At 44.5% G+C, this 20,673-nt stretch overlaps 1 protein-coding gene across 7 annotated transcripts in view; it reads right to left on the bottom strand.

Annotated features, from left to right (window-relative positions):
• GDPD4 (glycerophosphodiester phosphodiesterase domain containing 4) overlaps positions 1-20,673 on the bottom strand; it is a 60,241-nt gene extending 39,568 nt beyond the window's left edge. For 4 of the 7 annotated variants that reach the window (XM_025189119.2, XM_006131929.3, XM_025189122.2 and 1 more), the window contains exons 1-3: positions 20,562-20,673; positions 7,846-7,934; positions 5,746-5,816 (exon numbers count right to left, since the gene is read on the bottom strand). The gene's annotated coding sequence lies outside the window, so the exon portion shown is untranslated. Of the gene's footprint in view, positions 1-5,745; positions 5,817-7,027; positions 7,188-7,244; positions 7,322-7,845; positions 7,935-20,561 lie in introns of those variants that run through there. The other 3 variants (XM_025189120.2, XM_025189121.2, XM_075919504.1) reach the window with 3 other exon arrangements.

Raw genomic sequence — 20,673 nt, 5'->3', positions numbered from 1 at the left:
CTCTATAGTAAGGGAAAAAGAAACGGGGTGGATAATATTATTTCCATTATCCTAATGAAGTCCCTTGTTCAGTGACAGCAGACAATGTCTCCTTCTGTGAGTCTTCATACATCATCCCTTGTTTTCAGAGCTTATTGAAGCTTTTCCATCAAAAGGCTTTTAGATGAAAAATACACCTTTTCAACAACACAGTAGACACACCCTTAATGATCTCAACTTATTGTCATATACATCGCCTTGTGGTCAAGGCAAATCTGTGGTTATGTATCTGCAGATTTTCTTCTTACTCGGCACTGTCCAAAAGCTGGTGTCAAGTGCATATTCCAGTGTAGTTACTTGGCCTTACACATAAATCTCCTAAACTTGATATTCTCTGTTCCCTAATAGCTCAGGGTAACTACTGGGTAACTCAGTAATACTTAGGCACATAGGTGGCAAAATCCTATGCTAACTGCTCAAGCTATAGCTTGCAGGCTCATTGCTTTACTGCCTTTACTTGTCTTGCCCAGCAAATACCTACAGGCTACCAGGCTCAGGCTCTTGGTTTTGTGAGCAAAATAAGCTGTTTCCTGCAATGTAATCCCTTCTGCGTTCAGAGACACAGGACTTTGTAAATAAACAAAACTGCATCAAAGAAATACCTGACTATTGCCTCACACTCAGGGCCTCAGACATTGACTATCTGTGTGGGTCAAAAAGGGGAAACATTGTAACTGTAGAAGGCTATGTCTACATTGGCACTTTTGGTTGGGATTAAGACTGCAGATGGACATTGTGGCCCTCCAGGAAACAAGGCTATCGTCCTCTGGATGTCTCTGGGAGAAGGATTTTTCCTTTTTCTGGCACGGGAAGCCTCCAGAAGAGACCAGGGAACATGGTGTTGGCTTCACAATTAGAAACAACCTAGTTGGCTCGGTCATACCACCAAATGTGGGAACTGAGAGAATGCTGAAAATCCAGCTTCAAACATCAGTGGGCATGGCCAACATCTTCAGCGTTTATGCGCCTACTTTAACTTCTGCCCAGGAAGATAAGGACAAGTTCTACGATGAACTTAATATTGCCATCAGTGAGGTATCTTCCCATGAGCTGCTATTCATCCTTGGCGACTTAACGCCAGAGTTGGCAGCGACCATCACAGCTGGCCATCCTGTCTGGGACAGTTTGGAACAGGGAAGATGAATGAAAATGGACAGCGCCTCCTTGAACTCTGCTCCCAATATGATCTCTGCGTAACCAATACCTTTTTCAATGTCAAACCCCAGCACAAAGTTTCGTAGCGACACCCAAGATCGAAACATTGGCACCAGCTTGACCTTGTCCTCACCAAACGCAGCCATTTAGGTAGTGTCAGGATGACACACAGCTACCACAGCGCAGACTGTGATACTGACCACTTGCTTGTGTGCAGTAAGGTGTGTATCCAGCCGCGAAGATTTTTTTGCTCCAGAAAGGAAGGGAGGCCGCACATTGACACGGGTAAGACTTGTGACCCTTCAAAAGTATGTGAGTTTGTCCAAGCACTTGAAGAGGCCTTGCCCCATTGGGATGACACTGATCTCAGCAAGAGATGGGAACAACTACGGGATGCTATCTATGATACTTCAATATCTATCTTTGGGAAGAAGACAGTCAAGTCTGATTGGTTTGAAGCCCACACTGAAGTGCTGACGCCCCTGATTGAGCAGAGGAGACAGGCACTGGCTGCATACAGGTCCTCTCCCAGTGAGGAGAACCTGCAGGCGCTCCGGTTTGCTCGGAGTCAAGTGCAGCAGGTTGCTCGGTGGTGTGCCAACGATTACTGGCTCCAACTCTGCTCCAATATTCAGCAAGCCGTGGACACTGGTAACATGCGAGGAATGTACAATGGGATCAAGCAGGTCATTGGTCCAACACAAAGGAAGACTGCCCCACTTAAGTCGGCCACAGGCGAGATTTTGAAGGACAGAACCAAGCAGATGGAGAGTCCGTAGTTACAGAGAGAGCCCTGAATGCCATCGAACCTCTGCCCACCATGACTGAACTTGATGCTGAACTCACCATGGAAGAACTTAGCAACGCGCTAAAAGCACTCTCTTCTGGAAAAGCCCCAGGGAAAGATGGTATTCCCTCGGAAATCCTTAAATGCGCTAACGGTACCCTAGTCTCAGAGCTGTATGGAATACTCTGCCAATGCTGGAGAGAAGGCAGCGTACCGCAAGATATGAGGGATGCTAATATCGTTACTGTCTACGAGAACAAGGGAGACAAAAGTGATTGCAACAGCTATCGCGGCATCTCCCTTCTCAGCTCTGTGGGGAAGCTATTTGCACGTGTTGTCCTGAAGAGACTCCATGTTCTTGCAGAGAGAGTCTACCCTGAGTCTCAGTGTGGGTTCAGACCTGAACGGTCTACCATAGACATGGTTTTCTCTGTTAGGCAACTACAAGAAAAGTGCAGGGAACAGAACAAACCTTTGTATATTGCTTTCATCTATCTGACCAAGGCATTTGACCTTGTCAGTAGAAAAGGTCTGTTTGCAATTCTGGCTAAGTTCAGCTGTCCTCCAACTCTGCTCAGCATTATTAGGGTCTTCCATGATGGCATGAGGGGGACCATCATATACAACGGATCCACATCCGAACCCTTCGAGAGTCTCAGCGGAGTGAAGCAGGGGTGCATGCTGGCTCCAACACTGTTCAGCATCTTCTTTGCAGTTTTGCTCAAATATGCCTTTGGAACTGCTACAGAGGGCATCTTCCTCTGCACGAGAATGGACGGCAACCTCTTCAAACTGTCGAGGCTTAGAGTAAAGACCAGGGTGCTTATGAAGCATCTAAGGGAGTTCCTTTTTGCTGACGATGCAGCTATTGCTGCTCACACTCAGCAGGAACTACAGTCACTCATAACTCGCTTTGCGGACACATGTATGGAATTCGGCCTCACCATCAGCTTAAAGAAGACCCAGGCGATGGGCCAAAGCTTGGGTAACAAGCCATTTATCAGTGTGTTAGATTACGAACTGGAAGTCGTCCATGAGTTCGTGTACCTAGGCTCTACGATCTCGGACAACTTGTCATTTGATAGCGAGATTTACAAGCACATTGGAAAAGCCGCCAAAACATTCTCCAGGCTGACGAAGAGAGTATGGGCCAATAAGCAGCTCACTGTACACATCAATGTGCAGGTCTATTCAGCCTGTGTTTTGAGCACACTGTTGTACGCCAGTGAAACATGGACTTTGTGCTCAAAACAAGAGCAGCGGCTCAACACATTCCATATGCGCTGCCTTAGGCGTATACTCGGTATCTCATGGCAAGACAAGATCCCCAATAGCGCAGTGCTTGAGAGGGTGGGCACCATCTCCATGTTCACCCTTCTCAAGCAGAGGCATATTCGCTGGCTTGGCCGTGTCTCACGCATGTTGGACGGCTGAATAGCGAAGAACCTTCTCTTTGGCAAACTGGCGTCTGGAAAGAGGCCGAAAGGGTGACCTAAATTGCGCTATAAGGACACGTGCAAGCGGGATCTCAGCGCTCTCTCTATCAGTGTGAACACTTGGCATTCGCTCGCCTTAGACAAGCATGCTTGGAAACAGGAAGTGAAGGAAGCTCTTGCTATGTATGAAACTATCTTGGTGAAGGAAGCAGAAGACAAGAGAGTCCTGCCTACTGTTGCTCACAGTGCGGAAAGGACTGCCATTCCCGGATTGGATTGCACAGCCACAGAAGACACTGCTCGAATGAGTCCAACAAGGGCACAAACCCATGATCCTTCAGGATCGAAGGATGCCTGGGGGGGGGGGGGGGGGGGAAGGGAATTAATATTCAGTGTATGGGAATTAACTTTGCTATATAAGGGTTTATGGTCCTGCTTTGGGCAGAGGGCTGGACTCAATAACTTCCTGAGGTCTCTTCCAGCCCTAGGGTTCTATGATTCTATGAAAGTAGTGATAGGCATGTGAATTAACATAACAACATGGATAAAGGAGTGTAACTGATGCATAATCATTGCCACTCAGAATGTTGTGCTGGGGGTCCGAGGCTAACACACATGGGCAATAAAGCAGTTCCATTTACCCCATCTGCTCCTGGGTCACCTGTTTCTCCTCTAACTCTTTCGCTAATAAAACTTTTGTCATTCAGGGGCAAATGACAAGAGGTTTAACAATGAACAGCACCGGTGTGGACAATGCTTCGGCAGTGGGAGTTGCACTCCTGTCGACAAAGCTACCGCATGTTGTTAGGGATGGTTTTACTATGCCACCAGGAGAGCTCTCTCGCAGAGATAAAGAGCAGCCATATTGTGTGCCTTACAAGGTTGCAGCTGCAGTAGCACAGCTGTACAGTGGTTATATGGTGTGCTGTGCAGCCATAGCCTCAGACATATTTATACAGGTACAACTGCAACCACATCAAAAGTTGTACCACTATCACTATATTAGTGTAAAAAAAAATCCCAGCCATGTGTACTGGTACCACTTTCAAGTGTAGACTGGGCCTTTAGTAGCAACAAAGAAGATTGCATATGAAGTTATTCAGTGTGTAGGGTTTTAAACAGGTGTGTTGTAAGCAAAACTCGTGAAGTCATTCTGCCACTCTACTCTGCACTAGTTAGGCCTCAGCTGGAGTAGTGTGTCCAGTTCTGGGCGCCAGATTTCAAGAAAGATGTGGAGAAATTGGAAAGGGTACAGAGAAGAGCGACAAGAATGATTAAAGGTTTAGAGAACATGACCTATGAAGCCAGGCTTCATGAACTGGGCTTGTTTAGTTTGGAAAAAAGAAGATTAAGGGGGGGACATGATAGCGGTTTTCAAATATCTAAAAGGGTGTCACAAGAAGGAAGGAGAAAATTTGTTCCTCTTGGTTTCTAAGGACAGGACAAGGAGTAATGGGCTTAAAGTGCAGCAGGGGAGGTTTAGATTGGACATTAGGAAAAAATTCCTAACTGTCAGGGTGGTCAACTATTGGAATAAATTGCCAAGGGAGGTGGTGGAATCTCCCTCTCTGGAGATATTTAAGAACAGGTTAGATAGACATCTGTCAGGGATGGTGTAGACGGAGCTTGGTCCTGCCTTGAGGGCGGGGGGCTGGACTCGATGACCTCTCGAGGTCCCTTCCAGTCCTATTATTCTATGACTCCATGATTCTATGACTTCCAGAAAAATTACAACTAATGCGTGAGTTCCGCAAGTGGCACAACAGTATGAGTTAGGGTGTGTCTAGACTACAGGGTTTTGTCGACAAAAGTGGACTTTTGTCGACAAAACTATACCTGCGTCCACACTACCGCTGAGTTCTGTCGACATAACGTCGACAGAACTCAGCAGTTTTGTCGACGCTGGTAAACCTCATTTTACGAGGCATAACGCCTTCTGTCGACAGAGTTTCTGTCGACAGAAGGTGTTATTGCATCTAAACTGTCCTTTGCGTCCACACTACCATGTCGACAAAGCAGCTTGCTTTGTCGACAGAACTCAATGTAGTGTAGACGCTCTTTGTCGACAGAAGTTTTGTCGACAGTATCTGTCGACAAAACTTCTGTCGACAGAAGCCTGTAGTCTAAACGTACCCTATATGAAGAAGTATTTCACCTGACAAGAAAGTAGTGACATTATGGTGCAAGAAATAGGAAAACAAAAAAAGACCTGTGGGAGAACACAGAAGCACCATTGAAAATGCCTCTTATGAGCACTAAGTAGGCAAAAGTGATTTTGTTATACTAGAGAGCTTAGGAAGTGATTGTTTGTCACTTCATACATATTACCTGTTCTGATCTGAAATCAGGAATGTCTCCTGCAAGGTTTAGTAAGTCACTCAGGGCTTTGGCTTCTTGACCTAATTTATAAAATACAATACTAGTTAAAAATAGATATATGCAGTTTGCACTTTCCATCCTTATGCATGTTTCCACACAATGAGCTGCTTGTGAATGACTGACAGAGCAAGAGTTCATTTTTTTATTTGAAGTTATTTGATAAATCATTCGAAACAATAGATCCATTCAAAAATCTCCTGAGTCATTCACAGACTATTTGCCAACAGAAAAAGAGGCAAAATTGGTCAAATTAGTTACCAAACTCTATTGAACACATTCTGTGTTAAATTCTCCCTCCTGCAATGATGCAAATGACAGTGAAGTATGGCAGTGTATGTTTCATGCAACTCAACCTATGAAAAAGATTTTACATATATCACTACAGCTCTGCCAATACCAAGCATTCAAAAATCATTAGTCAGACCTCAAAATAACAGGAAAATAGCTTAAGCAAGTGCTGGATTTTTTTCTCTCTTTTTTAAGCCATTAGGTTACATTCCACAACAATTTTCTTTAATAAAGCCAAGATTCTCAATCACTTGCCTCTAAGGCTTGCAGCTTTAAGCCAGACCCTAAATATCACTAGAATAGCAATAAAATTGAAGAACTGGATGTTATTTAGTGTCAGAAACGAGCTGTATAGATTACTGACAGGCCTGACCATGACCTCTGTCCAGGAGCATTACAGCAGATTTAATGCTCTTATTCTCTTTGCATAGCTTGCGTGTTTTGCATCTTTTCATTAAGCTCCAGTTCTTGGCTATTGTGGGAACAGGTTTTTTCCTCGGTCCTTACTTGAGAAGCTTTATTCCTGGCATCAATGCAAACAGGATTAGACATTTAGGAAAAAATTGAAAATTTGCCTAACAGGAACCTCAGAATTTGGGCCATTTTTACTTCATACATTCCCAGAGCAGTCTTAGAGCTCCCAAATTGACAACTATGGGTGTGCCATAGGGCAGAATCCACATTTCATGTGCGCACCATGCCAATGACTTGATGCCTTAGTTTTTCCTTGTCAATCATTTCCACCATTCTCAACCCACTACTATTTTTTTCAGAACTAAAAAAAAATAGTGGGGTGAGCAGAAGCAACCAAAAGACACAAGGTGCCTTCTAGTCTGAGCTCCCATTGTGTAATCTGTGTATAAAACCCAACATTTCATTCACTGTTTTACATCCATCTCACATCCATTCATCAGCCCTTATTGCCCCTAGGTTTCAACCTTACTGCTGCTTGGGTTTCTCCTTCCCAAGTAGTATGACAGACCATTTGTCCCGAAATCTCCCAGCTTCATTTTCCCAGGCTGAATCTGCTTCTCCTTGCCCAGTATTGACACCAGCTTGTTATTAACTCTCTCCCTGGTCTCTATAGCCTTTTCACACTGCATTGCCCCACAGCCCTTGTCTCGGTTTGCTCTGTCCCTTCTCTCTCTCTACTCAGAGACCTGGTTTGCTGCATCTCGCATCCCAGTAGCTGTTGCCCAACAGACACAGAACTTTCCAGCCGTGGTTCCAGGGAGGCCCCGATGGAATGTCCTCAAGCCTCAGATCAGCTTATCTTAAAGGGCCGGCAACTGTTAAAGGGCCATAAACCCTGTTGCTAATCTATGAACTGGTGTAAATTGGTGTCATGTGTCAGCTGGTGTAAATCTAAAAATATGCCAACTTGCACATTAAGACTCAAGTAACCAACAATAATCCTTCCCGTTTCGGTGTTTTCAGGAAGATGAAGTTGTGCAGCCTTTGTGAATGGGATTTCCTGTGCCTCTCCGACTGGTCAAACTAGACATTGGTTAGACTGGTGACCTACTGTGACCTACAAAACTCTAAGTTATGCAAACCTATCTGCATTTATTGTTACGTGTCTGTTTAGTTGCCTGTTACAACCCTAGAGCAAGTTTTGTCAGATAGACACTGTCTTTATTTGGATTGTTGACAACAGGGGCAACATCAGCCCTACTAACAAACAACAACAACAGAGAAAGGACTCCCCTATCCTAGCTCCTAACCACCTAAGAAAGGTGATTCATAACTAAGGCTACTCACCACATAAGCTGTCTGTGTTTGAGCTATGACCAGCAGTGATGGATTATCCAATGGTGACTCTAAAAACCCATCTCCTGTTTTTCAGTTTTCTGTAAGAAAGAGTTAAAGAGCAAAGTTAAGGTTATTTAGGTGTTCATGAGTCTTTTTCTTTAAGTTTCACCTTAATATGGAATTTCTAGGATTTCTAATATTTCTGTTTTTCTGAGAAAAATGACAAATGTTCCCTTAGAGGTTTTTAGTAGAATACAAATCTTAATTCCAGGCACATTATGTTTTGCCTAGACATTTCTTTAGCATTTTGAATAGGCTTGAGATGAAAGTCCTTGATATTAGGATATCCACTGTGGCCCAGATCTTCAAACATACTCAGTGCCAAGCAACAACTACTGGCATGTACATTAAGTGGCCAGATTTTCAAATGGTACCTACATTAATATTTCATCTAGATGGCTAACTGGAAACAGCTCTTTAGAAAAATCATACTTTATCCATATATTGGATAGCTGTGTAGTGCTAACAAAATAATATTGAATCAGTCAATAGAGGTCAGTAGGAATAAAGCAGCGGATGCCTCTTTGCCTCTTTCCAGGGATTGGAGTAGCAAGGTAAAGTCTGCAGGGGGTAAAGGAAGGCCTTTCCAAAAGTTCTGGAGAGTAGCCCTTTGAGTGCAGATCCCAGATCAGCCAATGTGCTCCAAATGCTACTTTATTCTGCAATTGCATGGGCCATGATGTGGTTAAAAATTAAGCTTTTGGAGCCAGGAGAATGAAGAATAAAATGATTTAAAATAAAACTGAATGACAGCAGCCAAGAGGAGGAGAATGAACTTTTGACAAGCTTTAAACAAAATAGGAAGAAACCATTTTCTCCTAGGCAGGAACAGTGGAGACGCCATGCTGGAAGGTGGTGTTGTATGAATTTAAATGGACTAAGCGTTAACATAACCCAGTCCCCAACCAATATTAAACAGAAGGAAAAAATAGTTAAAACATTTGGAATTAAACTATAAAATAAGGCTTCCATTTTAACACCAGATCTTGTTTCCTCTCCCTTTACCTGGAGAATTTAGGGAAGGAAAAACCACCTTATATGACCGTCTCTGGTGATACTGTCTTTTTGGGTAGAAGAGAAGAAGTTGGTTGAGATGAGTGGGAGCTGCTGTTGCTGCTGCTAAGTCTGATGCTGTTTCATCTCAGGTGGTGGCTGGGATTCAGCTGGAGTTGGTAGGGACAGCGACATCACCTTGGCCCCTCTCTCTGGCCCCATGTGGTCAGGACACCCCTTTAGGGTTCAGAGGAAAAGGGCCTTGAGCAGTTGGCTTTTGCCAAAAAGTGGAATGCTGACCATGACACACCTAAAGAACTGCAGTCTGTTCCTCCACAACTTCCTCCCATCTTCTGCCTGCAGACCCAAATGGACGGTTTCTTTCCCTACAAAACTCCAAAGCATCCCTTGCAGTCCTGAGAGCAACTCCAACCATTGAAGTGTTTGCCCTTTTCGCACTACCAGCATTTCTGCATTATCTCAGTTGCTCTCCCAGATGGCTATGTTCATTCTAGACAAATGTAATAGAGAGAATGCCATACAGTGCATCAAAAAACAATCAGAAGAATTAATTCAGTAGGGAAATGAATTCAAAAAATGAACATATTTTAGCTGCAGCCACGGTCAGGACTTGCAGCGTCTAGTCTAGTCGCAACCAAAATCCTCACATTACAGCTTTCTCCAGAACCCTGCATGTCACAATAGCTACAAATACCTGAGGCAGCACTAATACTATGAAGCCCTCAATTCTTTAGTCGATATTACCCTTTAGACTATGTCTACACAGCAGTGTTATTTTGGAATAACATTATTCCGAAATAACAGTCTGCGTCTACACACAAACAAGATAAGAAGCATTCCATACACGCCCATCAGAAAGTCGATAGGTGCAAGGTCCCCTCTTCTCAATGATTTCAAGTGGAGATGTGAATTTATGGTCCCCTTTGCATAGGATTCCAGGTTTTCTTACTCTAACAAAGGAACCACACTCAAACTTTGGTTCCTTAGCACGCCACCATTTGTCTGTGAAAGCCTTATATTTTTCTTGGTTCTATTCAACTGTTTTTCTCACATCATCCTCTTTTGGTGTATCAGGTCTTGACTTTAACAATCCAGCAATGTACAGTTTAGTATTAATCTGTTTTCCATGCAGTAACTCTGCGGGTGATCTTTGCATTGTGGCATATTATGTAGCCCTGCATGCTTGCAAGAAATCAGTAATGAAGGTTATCCACGATCGCCCTTCCGGTAGCCATTTGCAAACTCTTTCAGGCTTCTGTTAAACCTTTCTATTTCCCCATTGGCTTGAGGGTAATACATGGATGATCTTCTATGTAACATGTTCTTCTCTGCTAGAAAAGTTTCAAATTCCAGGGAAGTAAATTGACTACCATTATCCAAAACCAGTTCTCTGGGGTTACCTTCCCTGCTAAAAACTGTAGAGAGGAACTTAATTACCATAGAAGAAGAGATTTGTGATGTAAACGCTACTTCAGGCCATTTACTGAAATAGTCTATTGAAGTGATGGCATAATGACAGTCAGTTGGAGCAGTATAAAAGGGTCCTACAATGTCAATCACAACTTTTTCCCATGCAGAATCAGGAAGAGGAACAGGCTATAGTGGAGGGGTACATGTCACTGTTGTCTTATCATGCATTTGGCAAATTACACTGGATTTTATGATTGTTTCAGTCTGGCCACCAATACAGACCCCGTAGTCGTTTGCTTCTGACAATTCCTTCATGAGTATCATGTGCCAGGTGTATGAGTTTTGACTATAATTATTCTGGCACAAGTAGCCAGTGTGTACCTCATAGCACGTAGCCATCAAGCAAAGAAAGTTCATCCTGAACTCTAAAATAAGGCAGCAAAACTGGGTCACGGTTTTCAGGGTTACTGGGCCATCTCTTTGTCAGAAATTCCCATAGCTTTTGTTGAATTGGACATGCTAAACAAGCAACTTGGAATTGCTCTCTTGTAACTGCAGTAAGAGTGCTTGTAATAAGCGCAACTACTTCATCCTCATCCTCCAGTGAACCATCAGGTGAAGACAAAGGCAGGTGAGAAAGGCAATCAGCTTGGTTTCCAGGCTTATATTCCAGTTCATAATTGAAAGAGTAGTCTTGCAGACCATCTAGCACTAAGATTTCCTGCTCTTCCTAGTCCTTTCGTGGTTGGCAATGTTGTCAAAGGGCTGTGGGCTGTGCGTGACTTGAATGTGCGGCCCCACAAGTAAGTTCTCCATTTTTCAGTAGCCCAGACACAAGCAAGTGCTTCTTTTTCAAATGTAGAATATTTTCTCACAGCATCACTCAGTGTCCTTGAAGCAAATGCAACGTCCTCTCTGTGTTGTCCTCATGAAGTTGTGTGAGAACAGCCCCACGTCCATAATCAGAAGCATCAATAGCCACAATTGTGGGCAATGCAGGACTGAATAGGGCAAGTACTGGACTATGTACAATCAAGTCTTTCACAGGTTCCAAACTAGCTTGTGCATCCATTGTCCACACCAAGATTGAACAAACAATCATTGAGTTACCTGTCCCGTCGCCCGTTCCAGGTGAGCGTCTCTAACTGGACTGTTGGTTTCTCACTATTTGAGTGAGGTGATAAAAAAACGACACACATACTCTCGATGGGGGAACGAGACACCTCCATTAAGTCACATAGCCAAAGGGAGACTTTACTGTGAATGGGACCCTTTTGAATGAGTATAAGAAAAACCTGCTTCCTTTTTTAGTACAGTCTGTGCTGAGGGCCCATCGAGCTTTGTGGGATCACTGGGGTACAAAAGGGGGAGTTAAAGGAGTACTCTTATTCAGCTAAGGAAGTGCTAACAGCTTTTTTACTAGGGCTTCCAACCCTGCCCATCCCACAGCAACACAACCCCTCCTCCCATCTGCTACAACATTTGGCAAGTGGGTTGGAGTGGCTTTTTCAGCCATTCATAACACGCCAACAGAATACACATGGCCACAGTGTTGGATTGTAAACAATAACAGATAATAGTCACCAGGGAGCTGTGGGCGATCTCAGCACCTCTGACACATCAGGCCAGTCCTCTGGCTGGGTCTGAGATAACGAACGTTAGGCACCCAGCCAGGTTTAATGCCTAGAACAGACCATTGTCCTTCATTTCTCGGATGCCCAGTTTGGTACACCTTACAAGGCCCTGATATTCAAAGATTGGGCACCCAAAACAGAGAGGTGCCCTTGTAACCACCACCAGGAGGATTTGAACCTGGGATCTCTGAAGTGGAGTATAGGAGCCTCTACCCTTTGAGCTAAAAGCCAGCTGGCTCCCAGCCCCTGCTGTAGAGGTCTCTTGGTCTTAACTGTTGCCCATGGTCTAGGTACCACTTGCATTACTCAGTAACCACACTAGGGCTATGTCTACACTGGCGGCTTCTTGCACAAGAACATCTTGCACAAGGGTTCTTGCACAGGAAGTCTTGCACAAGAAAATGTCCTCACTGCCATATGCGAGATGTGCTTTTGTGCAAGAGCATCCATGGCAGTGTGGTTACTCTCTTGTGCAAGAAAGCTCTGATGGCCATTTTAGCCATAGGGATTTCTTGCGCAAGAAATCCCTGCTGAGCATCCACACTGCCCTCTTGCGCAAGAGCTCCTGAGCAAGAGGGCTTATACCTGTTAAAAAAGAGCATAGCTCTTGCACAAGAAGCCCTCTCTTACCACACTGTACTGTAAATCTTCTTGCGCAAGAGCGGGTGGGTAGTGCGGACGCTTTCCAGAAGAACGGCCATTCTTGAGCAATAACCCGCCAGGGTAGACATAGCCCTGGTGTGTGGGTTACACCCAGGCTTTAAAGATGTCAAGAATGGGTGGATTTTGATTCACTCCCCACCTCTAGTTTGAAAGAAAAAAAACCCACAGATGAAACTGCAAGCAAACAGCCAAGTTACACACTGTGTGTCTTGGCGTCAGGTTCTCTGCTGTAGCCATACAACACAGAGAGTGAAGACAGAATTATGCCTCACTAGGAGCATAAGGGGGAACCCTTTCCCTAGTGCACCTGTACAGAGCTGTAGCATATTCTGCCACACTCTGATGTGCCGTGAAGGGTAAATATATGGGTGGTAATGCTGCCGGCAGAACTTGTGTCGCCAGAAATATCCTTTCTGGGTAGGTTCCATACAGGGCCATTCCCAATCACACTGCCTACCAGGCCATAAAAGATACTAAGTACAACTGGCTGGTTTTTATTTATTTGGGAGAAGGAGGCAGCAAAACTTTTCTGACCAAAAAGAAAAAAAAATCTTTCACTAAAACATATGTTTGCAAAAGAATGTTCATCTTCATCAACACTTTTCAGGTTTTGACCAAAAATCTCCAAACTGAATGTCTGTGTTTTCAGCAATCAACGTCCCCTCTTGTGTTTCCATGTTTTAACCACAAATTTCTGTTTTTTGATTAAACAAAAAATGTCAACAAAAATAAATACTATTAAATTTCAACAGAGAAAAATAAATAATTTCCTGGCTAACTCTAATATTAAGCATCAACAATAGGAGATTTTTTTCAAAGCCATATAAGCTATCCTGCCATTTCCTTGCCATTAAAATGAAGTCATAATTATTAACCTTAAGAACAAAAGGTATTTTAGGAACATGGTCTGAGACTAATCTAACTGTTCAAAACTGTGCCAAACCCAAGTAATTTCTCAACAACAAAAAAACCCTCCCAATTCCTAATGATTTATTGTCATTCAATTCACAATTCCTCTGCATTCCTTTAAGGCTATTCTTTGAAAGGGAACTCTTTAGGGCTGGAAGGTTGGCTATAGGCCTCATTTAATAATAATCATTAGAATTTATATAGCATTTTCGCCTGCAAAGTGCTCTGCTGTTGGTAGTAATGAAAGCTTGCTGGGGATAATTAGGGGTCAATGCACTAAGCATTTGAGGCAGGTTGTACATAAATACGTTTAACTTGTGTGTGTCAACAAGCAAGCGCAAATCATTCTGTTTTTGAAAGAGTGTCAAGTGGCCAGAATAGATCTCCCCCACTGCACAGTAAGGGCAAAATAACTGTTCTGAATACAGCGGGTTGAATACTCGCTTTAAGACTTTCACAAATGCTAGGGTTTCACTTGATTCAATTGCATTCCAGTCCTTTGTGTGCATGAACCACTAAAATGAGGCTGGGTAACTTCTCTCTTCTCTTCTCAGAGCATCTTACAGTCATACCATCAGTGACTGAAGTTTGTCAAGTGTGGTTGTTCTTTTGCTCATCTTCTGGCCTGGGGAAAATTGTATGTGCGGTGGAACATTTTGTTTGGTAGGTTGTGGGATTGGTTTGGTTTCATAAAGGTACCTGCTGCTCTGTGGTTATGTTACAGATGGCAGGTCACAGAAGAGGGCCTGGCAGTGGGTGTGGAAAGTGGTGAGGTTTGGGCTGGTCCCTAGTTCACTCCAGAGGCTCAGTCCAGCTGCTAAAAGCTCTGTCTCGCACAGCTGAGTTTTGTCCTGACTCTGAAGAGTTCCATGACTGGGACACCTAAGTGCTGGAGCAATTCATATAATGTCGTCTTCACAGAAGAGTCAGCTGTGAAAATGCAAGATGGAAACAGAAGCAGGTAACTTTCAGCAAAAAAAAGCTTGGGGAGGCAAGAGAGGAAGTGAACTAGAAAGAGCAATCGCACACTTGCTGGTTTTGGTGCAGCTGAATGGATGATGTTCTCACAGATCACACAGAAGGGAACATGAACGCTGCCCTATAAAAGCCAGACCCTGGTTTTTCCAGGGTTAAGATCAGGCCTATGAACAAGCAATGTGTTATGCTGGTTTGTGAAAGGCACCTGCTTGCAACACACACCCTGTCCCGTCACCTTCCAAACGTCCCTTTGTAATGAAACCCTGCCAGGCAACTGCCGTTTCCCAGGACTCTGCCACTTGAACTGGAACATCCCAGGGGATTGCCCGGGAGCCCTCAGCCACCTCCAAACCTTCAACCTCGGTGAGAAAGTTGATACACGTTCCCCCGCACTTGCTTGGCACAGGCTGTGGCAAAGTGCAGTTGTCTTTTCAGCTTGAATTCCTGCACTGCCTGAGGCTACATCTAGACTGCAGGCATCTTGCGCAAGAAGCTTTTTGCAGAAGAGATCTTCCGCAAAAACATCTTGCGAAGAGGGCGCCCACACAGCAAAAGCGCATGGAAAAAGAGATGCGCTTTTGCGAAAGAGAGTCCAGACTGCACAGAAGCTCTCTCCAAAGTAAGCACTGATTGGTATGCCATCAGGGCACCTGTGCTTTTTCCTCTTTCTGCACAATAAAAACCCTCTTCCCCATCCACTCGCCTTTTTGCAAAAGAGCTCTTTCAGAAAAAGGCATTCTTCCTCGTAGAAAGAGGCAGAGCCGAAACTAAGGTTTTCTGCGCCTGGGGCAAGCTACTGAACTTCACTCTCCCTCCCTCTGCCCCCCAAAAATGATAAAATTCTTAATTTTTTGTATTAATTTTATTCATTGCACATGTTAATTGCACATCTATTGAGATTGCAAATAGATGATATTAAAGATATAAAATGAAATAATATTTTAACTTTCTAATTTTTAATTTTGTGCCCCTAACTGTACTGCGCCTGTACTTGCCCCACCCTTGTTACAGCTCTGGAAAGAGGAATACCAATTGTGCAAAAACCCTCTGTTTTTTCGATTCTCTTGCGCAAAACCATGCTTGAGGTGTGGACGCTCTGCGAGTTTTTGCAGAAAAATGGCCATTTTTCAGCAAAAACTCTGTAGTGTAGACATAGCCTGAGCTGGGCATGACTTTCCTGGATGGGAGAAGCAAAGACAGGTGCTGGCAGGTTGCAAACGCTCTCCCCTCCCTTCCATGGCCACATGCTCCATGAAATGCTACATGCGGCCCAGGATCAGCTGGAGACTTCCTTGCTGACCGGGGCTCTGTGCGGCGCTGCTGCTTTGAAACGCCACGAGGAGCTTGACGCCAGGCTCCCTGTAGCATTTCAAAGTGGCAGCACCACCTGGAGCCCGGGTCAGCGAGAGTCCCCAGCTAACCCCGGCTTCCATGCGGCGCTTTCACCTTTGAAGTGTAGCAACAGCATCGACTACTCGATAAGTTAATTGCTCGATATTTAACATCCCTAATCAGAATCATAACTAAGGTTAAGATTCTGTTACAAGTATTTTTAGTTATAAAAAAAGGGGACAAGATGTGGGCAATAAAACAAACCTCTGGCATCTGCCCCAACCCTGCTACTGCTGCAGCCCTAGGTGGTGGACACACCCTAGGTGCTGCTCCAGCAGCCCCAGGACGGACTACCAGCCAGCTCTGTGGTGCCAGGATTGTCTTTTTGTTCTGTCACGTACAACACCGAGCTAGCACAATGGGGTCCCTGAGTAGGTCTCGTGATAAACTCAATGATGATTTGTATTATTCCAATGCAAGTTTGGGTGCAGACCAGCTCCAAAATGGTAATTTCTGTCTTCCAAGCTCACGTCTTCCTTCTTCTGATCCATGTTGAATGTGTAGAATGTGACCAGTTCAGTTTCTTACCATCTATTACACTCTGTAACCCTCTGGCTGCTAGGATTGAAAGTTTTATTCTTTTTTATATTTGTGCTTTAGGTTTAGTAATGTAGTAATGTAAGGTAATATTTATAATCATATTTAATACTGTACTAGTCAAATCCTTTAGTTAAGTATATATTTCCTATATTTCCTTGTTCTAAAATGTAGTGGGTAACATAGTTTTGGTATTGTGTCTGTGTTAATGAGACTAGAGGAATGTTGAAGGCTAAGGCCTTTAGTGTTTGATTTACAATGCCTTTCTGCTTTGCCCAATGCAGATATTGATGTTATGCTCTTCTTCGAAAGTCCTTGTAAGAGATTGTTTGTGTGTGAAAGTGGCATGTATGTGTCGAGATAAAGGTGCAAAAGTTATTGCTTAGGACCAGATGGCCAAAGGAGGGGTGAGCGTGGGTGAAAACTAGATGACCCGGCGTCAAAGAAGAACCATCTATAATCATCGATGCATACCCCTACTCAGAGGATAATAGGCAGATTGGCAGCCTTAAAGCAGAGCCAGCACCCCTGAAAGACAACTGATTACAGGATGAGCTTTGGAAAATGTTTTGCGAACACTGACATCAAAAAGATAACACTCCGGTCACAGGCTGACACAGCGGAATCCATAGACTTCAACAGAGAAAAAGATTATAAAATCAGGGTGCTTTGCTATGGAACTTTGGGTTCATCTTGCCACCAACTCCAGGGAGCATCGGATCGATCGACTGACAAAGGCCCTGCTCTCCCTCTGTGATCAATCTAACTGGCCACTAGATTGGTACAGAATCTGGACTGGTAACTGTGACATCGTCTGGCGGGACTGCGTATGCATGATGTTTGCGTGTGTGTGAGTGATTGAAAAGCATATGCAACTGTTGTAGTCTCAATAAATGCAGCGTACTGCCTTTTCCCCTATAAAAGATCTTGTGTGCTTTGTTTAAGCATAACATGGCAGACAAACCCTTATTCCTAGTCCATCCGAGTCTTTCCAAAATGTTGTGAAACTCTCAAGTTTGGAGTCAGTGGATTTTATCACTTCTCCATGCAGTCAGCAGCTAAGCTCATTGCTGCAAAAAGGAAACACATTTTCTCTTAATCCTGCTCCTTGTGGCATCTTCAGGACTGATGCTCCCTGGATCTCTTCTCGATTTATGTATAATGGTCATTTCACTCCAGGCCATCAGGGCATGCCTTCATTACAGGCTGGATCAGCGGGCAGCAATCAATCCAGCGGGGGTCGATTTATCATGTCTAATATAAACACAATAAATCAACTGCCAAGTACTTTCTTGTCAACTCCGGTGCTCCACCAAAACAAGAAGAGTAGGCAGAATCGACAGGAGAGCGTCAGCTGTTGACTTACTCAAGTGAAGACACTGTGGTAAGCAAACCGTCAGCTACATTATTCCTGTAGCTGAAGCTGCATAACTTAGGTCAATGGCCCCGCAGTAACACACCTCTTCCCCAACAGGATTTATACATTCATGGAGCAATCGTAGAGCATGACCCTGCACCAACGATCCCCGCACAGAGGGACCTTTGACACACAGATCCCACCCTTCAGCCTCCTTTGCACCACTAGCTGCCCTAGGATCCCACAGGAGGAAGTGTAGATGGAGCAGGACTGAGCATGGTGTTTTGGCCATCCTCTGGGTTGTGGATTGAAAGAAGTGGGAACCACCAGCCTCACTCACCCAGTAGGTCTCTTTCACCTGAATTTTGTAACTTCTGTGATCCCTTCATTCAACACCCTAAGGAGAATTCCAACTGGTACCTTACCCTCTGCACTATGCTGCTGTTTTGTTCTCCAGCGGTGGAAATGTAACCACCACAGGGTGGATTTGAGCTTGGACCCTCTGGAGTTTAGTAGAAGAGTCTCTACAGCCTGAGCTATAAAGCCAGCTGGCGCTCAGGCTAGGCTGTAGAGCTCCCTTGTTCTTAGCTCTTGCTGTAAGTGGTCTAAGTGCTAGTACATAGGACAGTGAACTTTTGTGCTTTTTGTGATTGGCTCTTTTTGTGCAAGAAACCCTTATTGAGTGTCCGCACATATCTTTCTGCACAAGAGTTCTTGCACAAAAAGGAGTCATTCCTTGTGGGGAGAGGAACTACTCTACCGGCAAAAGCCCTCTGTTCTGTCGATTTACTGTTTGTTTGGTTTTTGCGCAAAAACGCGTTTGAGATGTGGACACTTCACGGGTTTTTGCATAACACACACAGAGCCAGAGGTGGGAACTGAATTCCTCAATGCCATGCCCCCCCCCCCCACCTCCTCAGGAGGCCCATCCTACAGACCATCCTTCCACCCAGGGAACCCCAGGGTTGATTCATCTAGGGGCAAGACGAGCTCACTGAGACACAACCAGGTGTTCTACCCAAAGGAACAGCCGGGTCACTTCCTCAAGGTGTTTGGCTGGTTATACATCCCTGACTGGGCCTACAGGTAAGCCAAGCTAGAGCGGCTTCCCTCATTATTTAGCATTTCTTCATATCATGGCCAAAGGGTCTCAGAAAAGAGCCAACACAAGCTCTCAGCAATATCCATTGCACAGAAATGAGTATGGGGAGGGAGAATCAGCCAGGGCTGGAGGGAACCAGCTTTCCACTCTTGCAGGCAAGAGCTGCCGAGGTGACGGCTCAGTAGCGTCACAAAATGCTGTTTGAGGCATCAGCTGCGTCTCCCATATGTCTGTACAGCTCGTATGTCTGTACGGGTCAGAGGTGCTCAGGCTTTTCCCTCTTGCGATGTGATGCCACAAAAAAGCAGCATTAGGACCCCTCTACCATCTATCCATCAAGCTGGGGGAGAAGAGGAGTTCACGACCCCTGAAACCTGATCCTGAGCTCCTGGGACAGAACCTAGCACAATGAGGGCTCATTTCAGCCTCTTCTCAGCTGGAACAGGGTTGCAGTACCAGGTCCTCATTTCCCTTCTAAACAGTCATTCTGCTGGAGGGAGATGCTCCATCATAAGTCAGTATCACGGTCACAAGTATCTAGAGATGTGCACTGTGGGTGGGGGGTTGAGAAAACCAGATGCAGCCGTTCATCCAGAGCTGCTCTCCAATTTGTTCTATTCAAGTTTTATTCCTCTCTCCTCTTTTGGTTTTTGTAATGAACCTCCATCATTCATCTGTCTCAGTATATTTCTTTGATATATTCCTTCAAGTCTGCCTAGTTAGACACGAGGCAGGAAACAAAATGTGGGCTGAACCCTGTGCGCAGCTCTTGCTAGCGTAAACCTGATGCAACACCATGGAAGACTCTCTTACTACAGTGTTACACCGACGTCAGAGCAGCATTTGGCCCTGCGGGTAGAATTTATGCTACGCTGAGACATCCATTTAAAAGAAATAGTCTTACATCAAAACTCACAGAGCAGATCGATTTCCCATAGGGAAAGTTACACTGTGCTATTACCTTCCATGTCAGTTTTAGGTTTTAGAGGGAGTGCTTAGGATTTACACCTATTCCTGGATGTTAATGTGTCATAGATTATTTATTCCCGTATCAGCTTCTCTGCTCACACACTGGGCAAGCTGATGGAAAGAGAGAAACCCCTTCCTGTCTTTCCTTACCCCTACCCCCTTACTACCAAAACAGTCTTTTAGCCAATGTATTATAATTGTTTCACTGCCAACTCCCTCTCCTCAGTCGCTCCCCTCTCAAACAATTCACCCATCACTTAAGTTTTTTTCCCATGCCCCTTTGTTTCCTCAACAGGTTAGGAAGAATTTGGCTGCCTCATATCCAGGGAACTGACCAGGGCTGTAATGAAACACAGGTCCTTTTCATTTCAAAAAGGCAGTTTGGGGTTGTTTTAGGACCATACAGAACCCTCTGCTTTCAAATAAACCATTCACCCTCTAGCTCAAGCTTTGTCACTGGTTCCCCTCCATTCTCTGGCTCTGCCAGGCATTGTTTCTCCCTGCAATTCACGCAGGGGGCAGGTCACTCATTAGCTGTCGGATCACATTCAATGCACTCAAAGTGTAAAGGAAAAAAAAATCAGAAGGAAATTCCAGCCCCTCCCCTTCCAAGTTTAAAGCAGGCAGGAAAGAGCATTGATCTATGTATTTAATCGAGCAAGGCAGCATCTTTACAGGCATAAGGAACAAGCCAACTTACCTCTTCTTCAAGCCCATGTGTTATTTTCATCTGCTGATTCCCTTGAATTGCTCTGGCCTTTGCATGCCACACTCCTGTAATTGAATAGTGACACCAGTGTATTTCTGAAAGT

Source organism: Pelodiscus sinensis, chromosome 1 (genome assembly GCF_049634645.1).
Source record: "Pelodiscus sinensis isolate JC-2024 chromosome 1, ASM4963464v1, whole genome shotgun sequence".
NCBI classification, from domain to species: Eukaryota; Metazoa; Chordata; order Testudines; family Trionychidae; genus Pelodiscus; species Pelodiscus sinensis.
Note: the sequence above shows the minus strand (reverse complement) of the source record. Positions and strands in the feature narration are given on the sequence as shown.